General features: G+C 35.9%; 1 pseudogene; it reads left to right on the top strand.

The window, feature by feature from the left end:
- Positions 1-234: 234 nt before the first annotated feature.
- LOC148200771 (uncharacterized) lies at positions 235-1,267 on the top strand (annotated as a pseudogene).
- Positions 1,268-7,714: the final 6,447 nt, after the last annotated feature.

The raw sequence follows: 7,714 nt of genomic DNA, 5'->3' as shown, positions 1-7,714 counted from the left end.
TTGTTTAGGTTTGTTTTCTTGATTTTATTTCTGTTTTGTGTTCATATGTGTTCCTTTTTAGTTTAGGATCTGTTTGTTCTGTTTTCATTTTTTGTATATTAAGATCTGTTCTGCATAGTAGAAATTGTGAATATAGCTTATATAGATTTTCTTTTCTTTCAATTATTTTGTTGAATTCTGTGATAGAGGCTTTATTGGTCTGATTGGTTTTATTCTGGTGAGCAATTGGTAAGCATGGATCACTCCTCTGCATATGGTAATTTCTCATTTCCTTATAATGCTCAACCACCAAGATTTGACATGTTTTATGAGCCTATTCCTGAGGTTTTTATGCAGCCAATTAATCAAGCTTTCCAGCAACAACCACCATCATATTTTCAACCTTATGGAGAGCAGTCACCCTGGCATGTGCAACAAGAGATGCCACATTCATATTGGGACCAGTGTGTTGCACCAAAGCAGGAGGAAATTCATTCAGAACAACCATGGCAGCCACAATTCTGTCATCAACAGCAGGGGATTCCAGCATATGAACTTCAAGGACTAACCAATCAAGTGGCAGAGTTAGTAGCTGTAGTCAACAAGTTGACTGGGAGAGTTGAAAAGGAGAAAGAGGCAACAACCAATGAAGCACCACTGATGGTAGCTGCTGCCGCAGAGTTTCAAGAGATTAAGTGTCCAACCACCTCTGTAACTGTATACTCTAATCCTTCTTTCATTGATTCACATTCTACTTTAAATTTTGATGATGATAATTCCAATTCTTTGATGAGTGATGATTGTATGAATGCATCTGATGATTTTTCTGAATCTGTTTGTGAACCTTATGATCATAATTACACTGGTGATGATTTTGAAAAGCTAGTTGATGGTTTTAGGGAGTTGGCTGTGATTCATGATTGTAATAGTTTTGTTGTTGTTCCTATATCTGATTTTACCACTGCTAGTGCTCAATTAAGTGAAAATGTCTATTATGATGGTGATAGTACTGAACCTCATTCTTATTTCAATGAAATTGATTGTACTGCTGATTTAAAAGTTGAATCTGCTGAACTGGAAGTACAAACTGATTTCAGAAAATCCAAAGAGTATTTGAAAAAAATGAGGGAAGCTGCTAACCATGTTTTGGTGCTGCAGTACTATGAAATGGATTTTGATGTTGATGTGGGTGAGCCTGAAATTGATTTCAATGTGTTTGATCATATGCATGATGTGCCTGTAGAAGTTTTTGATTTTACTCCTTGCTTTGATCATTCTAATATCATAAATTCAGCCTATTCCATTGATAAAGTTCATATACCTGCATCTAGTGTACTTGATGATTGCACAGATTTAAATGCACTTCTTGATGATGAATCAGATGCTCATGATGATAGATATGTAGTTTTTGATGATGTGAAAGTTGATGTGGCTGATTTTGAAAATGCTTGGACTGATTTAGGATTAGAACTTGAACTTGAGTTTTTTGAGTTCTTAACTTCTTTGGAATTAGGCAATGAAAAACCCACTAGATGTACATGCCTTGGAGGTGGTTGTGAAATTTGTGAAGAAATTAGTTCTGCCATATGTTCTGCTTCCAACTGTTTTTCAGGTGTAAAGGAAGAATACATTATGTTCAAGCTGGATGGAAATGAACTTGAAAAGGTAGCTGGTGAATCAAGAAAACAGGTTTTCTCTGAACTGAATATTCAAATTAATATTGATGAGGTTCAAATTCATTTTAATGCTTTTGATCTAGTTAAAGTTGAACCCATAGAACCTGCTCTAGATTATGTTTCTGTTATGCCTGCACACACTCATATTTTAGATTCAGCATTTTCCATTGAAAATATTGACATGCCTTATGCTGTTTCAGAGTTATGCACTGGTTTTGACATTATTCCAGTTGATGATAGCTTCACAGTAGGTGTTCATTTAGCTGCTGATTTGATAGATGCTAGTGAGGTCATTTTTGAGGAGCCAGTACAGGTTGATTTTAAATTTGAGCTTCCTCTCTGTTTGGGTGAGTTGCAGAATATCTTTGATGAACTGTTGCATGCTAAACCTATAGAACCTCTAGCTGATATTTGTGCTACTAGGTCTGGTCATTATGTGATTCTAGATACAAATTTTCTTGTGTACCAAATTGAAACAAATGACATTAGGTGTTGTGATGTAGATACATGTATTCTTAATGACCTGCTAGATGATTATGCATTTACTTTGGACAGTTCTGCAAAGTTTGATGACTCACTTATGCATTTTGACTTTGATTTGGATGTAGCAGCTTATACAATTATTGCAGATACTGATATTAAGGCAGCTGCACGCATTGAAGGTAAAAAGGAAGTCCTAGTTGATGCAGAAGAGGATGCCAATACTGCTCAAGGATGGAACACACAGAGTCAATATCTAAGGACTGAGGATTCTGCTGTTATTGCTAACATACTTAATGCAAAATTGAAAGAAGCTACTGATTTGAAAGAGGACAAAAGTACTAAAACATTTTTTCTGGATGAAGGGGGCATAGCTAATTCTGGTGAGACACCTACAAGCTTCAAGTCAGTCTCGTGCACCAATCAACTGCCAATTTTTGAGAGAGAGCTGATGATGCTGCAGCAAGGAGTTTTGAACGTGCAAAAGCAGCTGTCAGCCTGTGATGAAGAATTGTTACTGCTGTAGCAGATAATTGGGAAAGAGCTAATGCACACTTTGGCTGACCATGGAGCAAAACCAATAAGCCTTTTCTTTACCTTTCTTTTCTATTATAGTGATAAATTTTGGTTATTAGCTTGCTTAGTCATAGATAGCATAGTAAATAATATAATAGAAAATATGCTCTTTTATATAAAAATTAAAAAGATCAATTTTGATGCGTGGCCCATTTTAACAAGTTTTCCTGTTCTTTTAGCCTTATAGTTTTAGCTTTAATATTTTTTTTTCCAGTTTCTGTTTTGTACATTTCTTGTCAGTTTGTGTTCTTTCGATCTATTCTAGTATAATTCTGCCCTGTTTGATCTATACATACTTGTTGCTATATGTGGTGTAAATATCTGTGAAATATGTGTTGTTTAGGAAACCTTTCTCATTCACACATTGAGGACAATGTGCCTCTTAAGTATGGGGGTGAGAAGGTATAGTTTTAAATGTTATTTTTGCTTTAATATGCATGTGTTAGTATGAGTTTTGTAGTGAAAATAGGAGTAATTTTTTTTTCTGAGTTGATTGCAGTTTTGTTTCAGTTTATCAAATCCTTAGTTTTAGTTTGTAAGTACCCAGTTTTGTTGCTTTTAGAATCTGTTTCAGGATTAGGCTTTATTTTTAGAATTTATAGTTGTTTGTAGGATTGATGGAATCCTACTTGGCTTAGTTGTATTTTTACTTTTCCTAGCTTAGCTCTTAAGGAGTATGGGTTACTATAAATACCCAACTCTTCTCTTGTATTGGGACTTTTGAGCTGAATGAGAATTATATTTCTGAAATCAGAATAATTCTCTCTTGAAAGTCATAGGCTAGAGAGTCCAAAGACTCCCTCTAGCCACCTTCCAAGCACACTCTCATTCTTCCATTTCTTCAAACTTCACGGTGCTTCTCTTTCATTTCCACGCTGAGCCTCCACTGCCACATCTGGCACGCGTCAGCTGCCAGTACGTCTCCAGCTTCCTTGCGTCAGCGCTCTTCAGCCACGAGTTCTCTGTCGAACACATCACTTTCCATTTTCCCACTCTCGCATCCACATTTCTCTCATTTTCCATTTCGAAGAAACCTCATCTGCTAGGGTTTCTCCCTCTCAAACGCATCATCATCACAGTAAGCCTTTACTCCATTTCTATCTTCACAGATCCACGTCTCTTCCTCCGTAAGTTTCATTCCTCTTCATGAATATACATCTCCTTCCATATTTGCACCTCATCTTCACCATTTATTTTGATTTCCACCGATTAAAACCTTGTTTCACATTCGATCCAGACTTTTCACCGATTGTTTTCCTCCAATCTTATGTTTGAACCGATTAATCGGTTCATTTTGAGTTTTCCCTCTTTTCTAGGGTTCGTTCATGATTTTAGGGTTTTCTATTCGAGTTTAACCGTCTGTTTTTGTTCTTCTTCGAGTTTTTGTCCATTTCCGCTGCGTCTTCACTCGTCGGAGAAGCTTCGAGGAGTCCGAATCGAGCTCGCATAGCTTCGGTCGTCAGCTTCTCGGGCGTTTGTCCATCAAGTGGTATTCAGAGCTCAGGTTCGAGCACGCTTCAGAGGTAAGTATCTCGGTTCGTCTCTGTTTCGAGTTGTCTTCTGTTCTTGCGTTTCGAGTTGTCTGATTCATATTTTGTTCATTTTGATTATGATTCGCGTTTCTGTTTTATGTCATCCTCTGTTCGTTTTGTCTCGTTGGGATTCTTTGTGTTTTGTTTAGTTCAATTTCAGAGTTGTTCATCATTTTCCTTCATTGTCTTGAGTGTTCTGATTTGTTCTGTGCCTTGAGTCATTACTTTGAGTTTTATTTTCATTTTATTCGGTGATTTCACTTTATTTGAGTTTTTATTTTCTAAATCCATTTCTGTCATGTTTTAGTCTTGTGCTTTGTTTTATTTTGTTATTCTTAATCTGAGTTTAACCTTTCAAATTTCCAATTCATGATTTGATTTGATATCTGCCTTGTTTGAATCTGGTCAATCATCAAGAGCCGTGACATTCAATTGAATGAGTTCGATGACAGATTCAGTGGCAGCATTGGTTGATGTATCATGTGCTAATTGTGCGATTCATGATCTGAAATGTGTTTGAATGTGAATGTCATTGCACACCAAATGAGTGATGAATTTCAATTGTGAGCTCGGGTGCAAATGATTAACATCAACACTGTTTTTAACCAATTACACCGAAATTGGAATTTGCTTTGAAGAGTCTGTGAGTCATTCATACTTGGTTTTAAATTCTTTGCCAAGTTCTGATTCAAAATTTTTCCAGTATTGACTTTGTTTCATTGGCATTTATTGAGGTATTTGAATCTGCAGAATTGCATTAAAACTGTTTACAACAGTGATTGAATTTAGTTTGAACTTCTGAGTTTGTGAGCCATAGTGAGCATTCACTGTTTTCACTTTGTTATCAATTCTGCAATTGAGAATAAATTTTTGGTCACTCAAGGAAGCCTAAACCAGTGATATTGAAATTATAATTGTGGCTGAGAGTGATTAACCTCTTGTTTTTCCTTTAGATTTTTTTTGAGTTGAACCATGTTCACTTTCCTTTGGCAAAAGTCTGATTAAGTTGCAAAACTGATTAGGTGATCTGTTGTGAATTGTGACTAAAAATAGCAAGTGCTAAAGTGTTATCCAACTCAGATTTGGCTATCAAATTAAGAAAAAAAAAAAAGAGCAAAGAGAATTGGTGCAATTCACATTATTGTTCACTGTTTCAGTAAACTATTTCTGCCAAAATCAAATCAGATATAACTTTCTTTAGTCATAACTGGTTCAACTTAAGTCCCTTTTCTTGCTTTACTCATCTGTTCTAGTTCTATTCCTTAGGTTCTATTTGTTGTGCTTACTTTGATCAAAGCTTTGTTTCTTGTTTGTCTTAATTGAATTTCCTGGTTTTGTCTCAATGCATGTGAACTCTGATCTGCTGTTCTTAATTTGAAGCTTTTGTTGTTTTCATAATCTGATCTAGAGTTGATCTTGAGTCAGTTTCATTATCTGCTGTGTTGTCATTGTCTTGTGGCTGTCCTGCTCTGATTTCTGATCTTTGACCTTAGCCTAGCCATTTCTTTATTACTTGAGAAGCTTTTTCACTCTGGATTTCTGGAATTTGAAAGGAGGTTTGTGTGCTTGGTAGCATTTTAGGTGGTGGTGGTCTGGAATACTCTCCAGCTGTGTACTGCCAAGGGAGAATCTCCCTTCCAAACCTTTCCATTTTGAGTGCTTTAAGTTTTCAAAGTGAAGCCTGAGTGTAGTGAGTTTCGTGAGGCTAATTTGGCCTAATTCCTTGGCACTTTGAAATAGAGAATTTCATTGTTCATCTAACTGTGTTGCTGATTGTTCATTGTGCAGGAAAAGGAGTTTGAGTGATCAAACTAGAGCAACTGTGATTGTACTTATTTTAATCTGCTCTTGCATTCATTTTGAACCTTAATTTGTTTGCTGAATCACTGCTACTTTACCTGTACTGATTGCATTTTGAACTTCTTCATTTTGTTGCATCAACACTGTTTTTAATTGCCAATTCCTGATTACACATACTTCTGCACATACTGCTGCACATTGTATTTCATTGGTTTGATCAGATTGGTCTGCTACTTTTGATTAATATCGAACATTGTTGTCACCAGTTTGGTCCATTGATTCTGACCAGTTTAATTCACTGATTTGCTATACAGGCTATACTGGTCATTTAATTGTGAATCAACTTATTCTTCATTTTCCCTGCATTGTATCATGTGGTATATCTACTGTTTTTGGTGTAACTGTGCATATCTGATTTAATTGGTGTCATATAGCTAGTGCATCAGTTACAAGAATGCAGTGTAGGATGTCTACAAGTGAAGAATGAATCTGCTGATTAGTTGAGCACGAGGAAGAACCTAAAATCAACAACTAGAAATAGCATTAATCAGGGAAGTTGCTTAGCTATATTGCTTTTGTTTGTTTAAACTATTTGTGTTATAGCTTGCAATTTGTTGGATGTTGTGATTTGCTGAATTGGGTGTGATTTTCTTGCAGTTTATTCCTAGAGAGCAAAAGACAATTTCTTTGTAACTGCATCAAGGGCACAAGACCGAGAAAAGGGAAGTGCTTACTGCCATACACATCACCTTGTGTAATCTGTTTTGGATAAGCAAATTTTGATTGAAGATCCGTGCATTTACTTTGTAGGAAACTGATCAGGAAAGACCAAGAGAATTGATAGCCGAAGCACAAAGTGGAACAACAAAGTTGAGCATGAAGTGGACCAGTACCAAGACCGTAGCAGCCTAGTATAGTTATTTTCTTTTGTAATTGTTTTCCTTTAATTTGTTTGTAATAGGCTTGTGTTAGCCTACTGTTAGTTTCATTTTTGTTGTGTAAAAGGGCCTTTTATAAAGTCCAAGTTCTTTGGAAGAGTCCTTGGTGCTCTTTCAAACTCTTGGCAACTTTATTTGCTTTTATTTTTAGCATAGCTAGACAGGTGAATGTGTCTTGTTAGCCAAAGCTACAAGCTTCACTATAGGAGTATATATTGATTTGAATTGTGTATCTCGTAGGGTCATTAGAGTCCGCTGGTTTCCTTAGTGTTTTGTTTCTTTGATTTTGTGTTCTACGTTTAGGGGTGATTTAGGCTAAAAGGGATTAAACTCTAAGCCTTTTCACATTAGAGTCCGAGAGTCTAGTCTTTTATTTGTGCTTAATTGTTTGAGTTGTGTACTTTGTTTCTAAAGGTGATTTTAGTTTAAGGGGTAATTAGTTAGTAGCCTAAGACATTTCTGGCAAGGCAAGACTTGGTACTTAAGCAGCTCTTTAGCTCACCTCTCTTACCTGGGACTTGTCTAAGTGAAAGTTTTGAACCCTTTAGATTAAGAAAACTTTTAAAAACAAAGATGTCTTCTTATGGTTCATATAGGTCTTCTAGGTTAGATAAAGTTGATGAAATGTTTAAACAAGCTAGGAATCTTCTATCATTTGGTAAAGACATAGGTGCATTAACATACCTAGCTTGGGAGAAAGAAATTGATAAAATAAATCCTTGGTTTTATGAAG

This window comes from Vigna umbellata, chromosome 4 (assembly GCF_029865625.1).
Source record: "Vigna umbellata cultivar VRB3 chromosome 4, Vumbellata_1.0, whole genome shotgun sequence".
NCBI lineage: Eukaryota > Viridiplantae > Streptophyta > Magnoliopsida > Fabales > Fabaceae > Vigna > Vigna umbellata.
The sequence above is the reverse complement of the archived record's forward strand: the minus strand, read 5'-3'. Positions and strand labels throughout refer to the sequence as shown.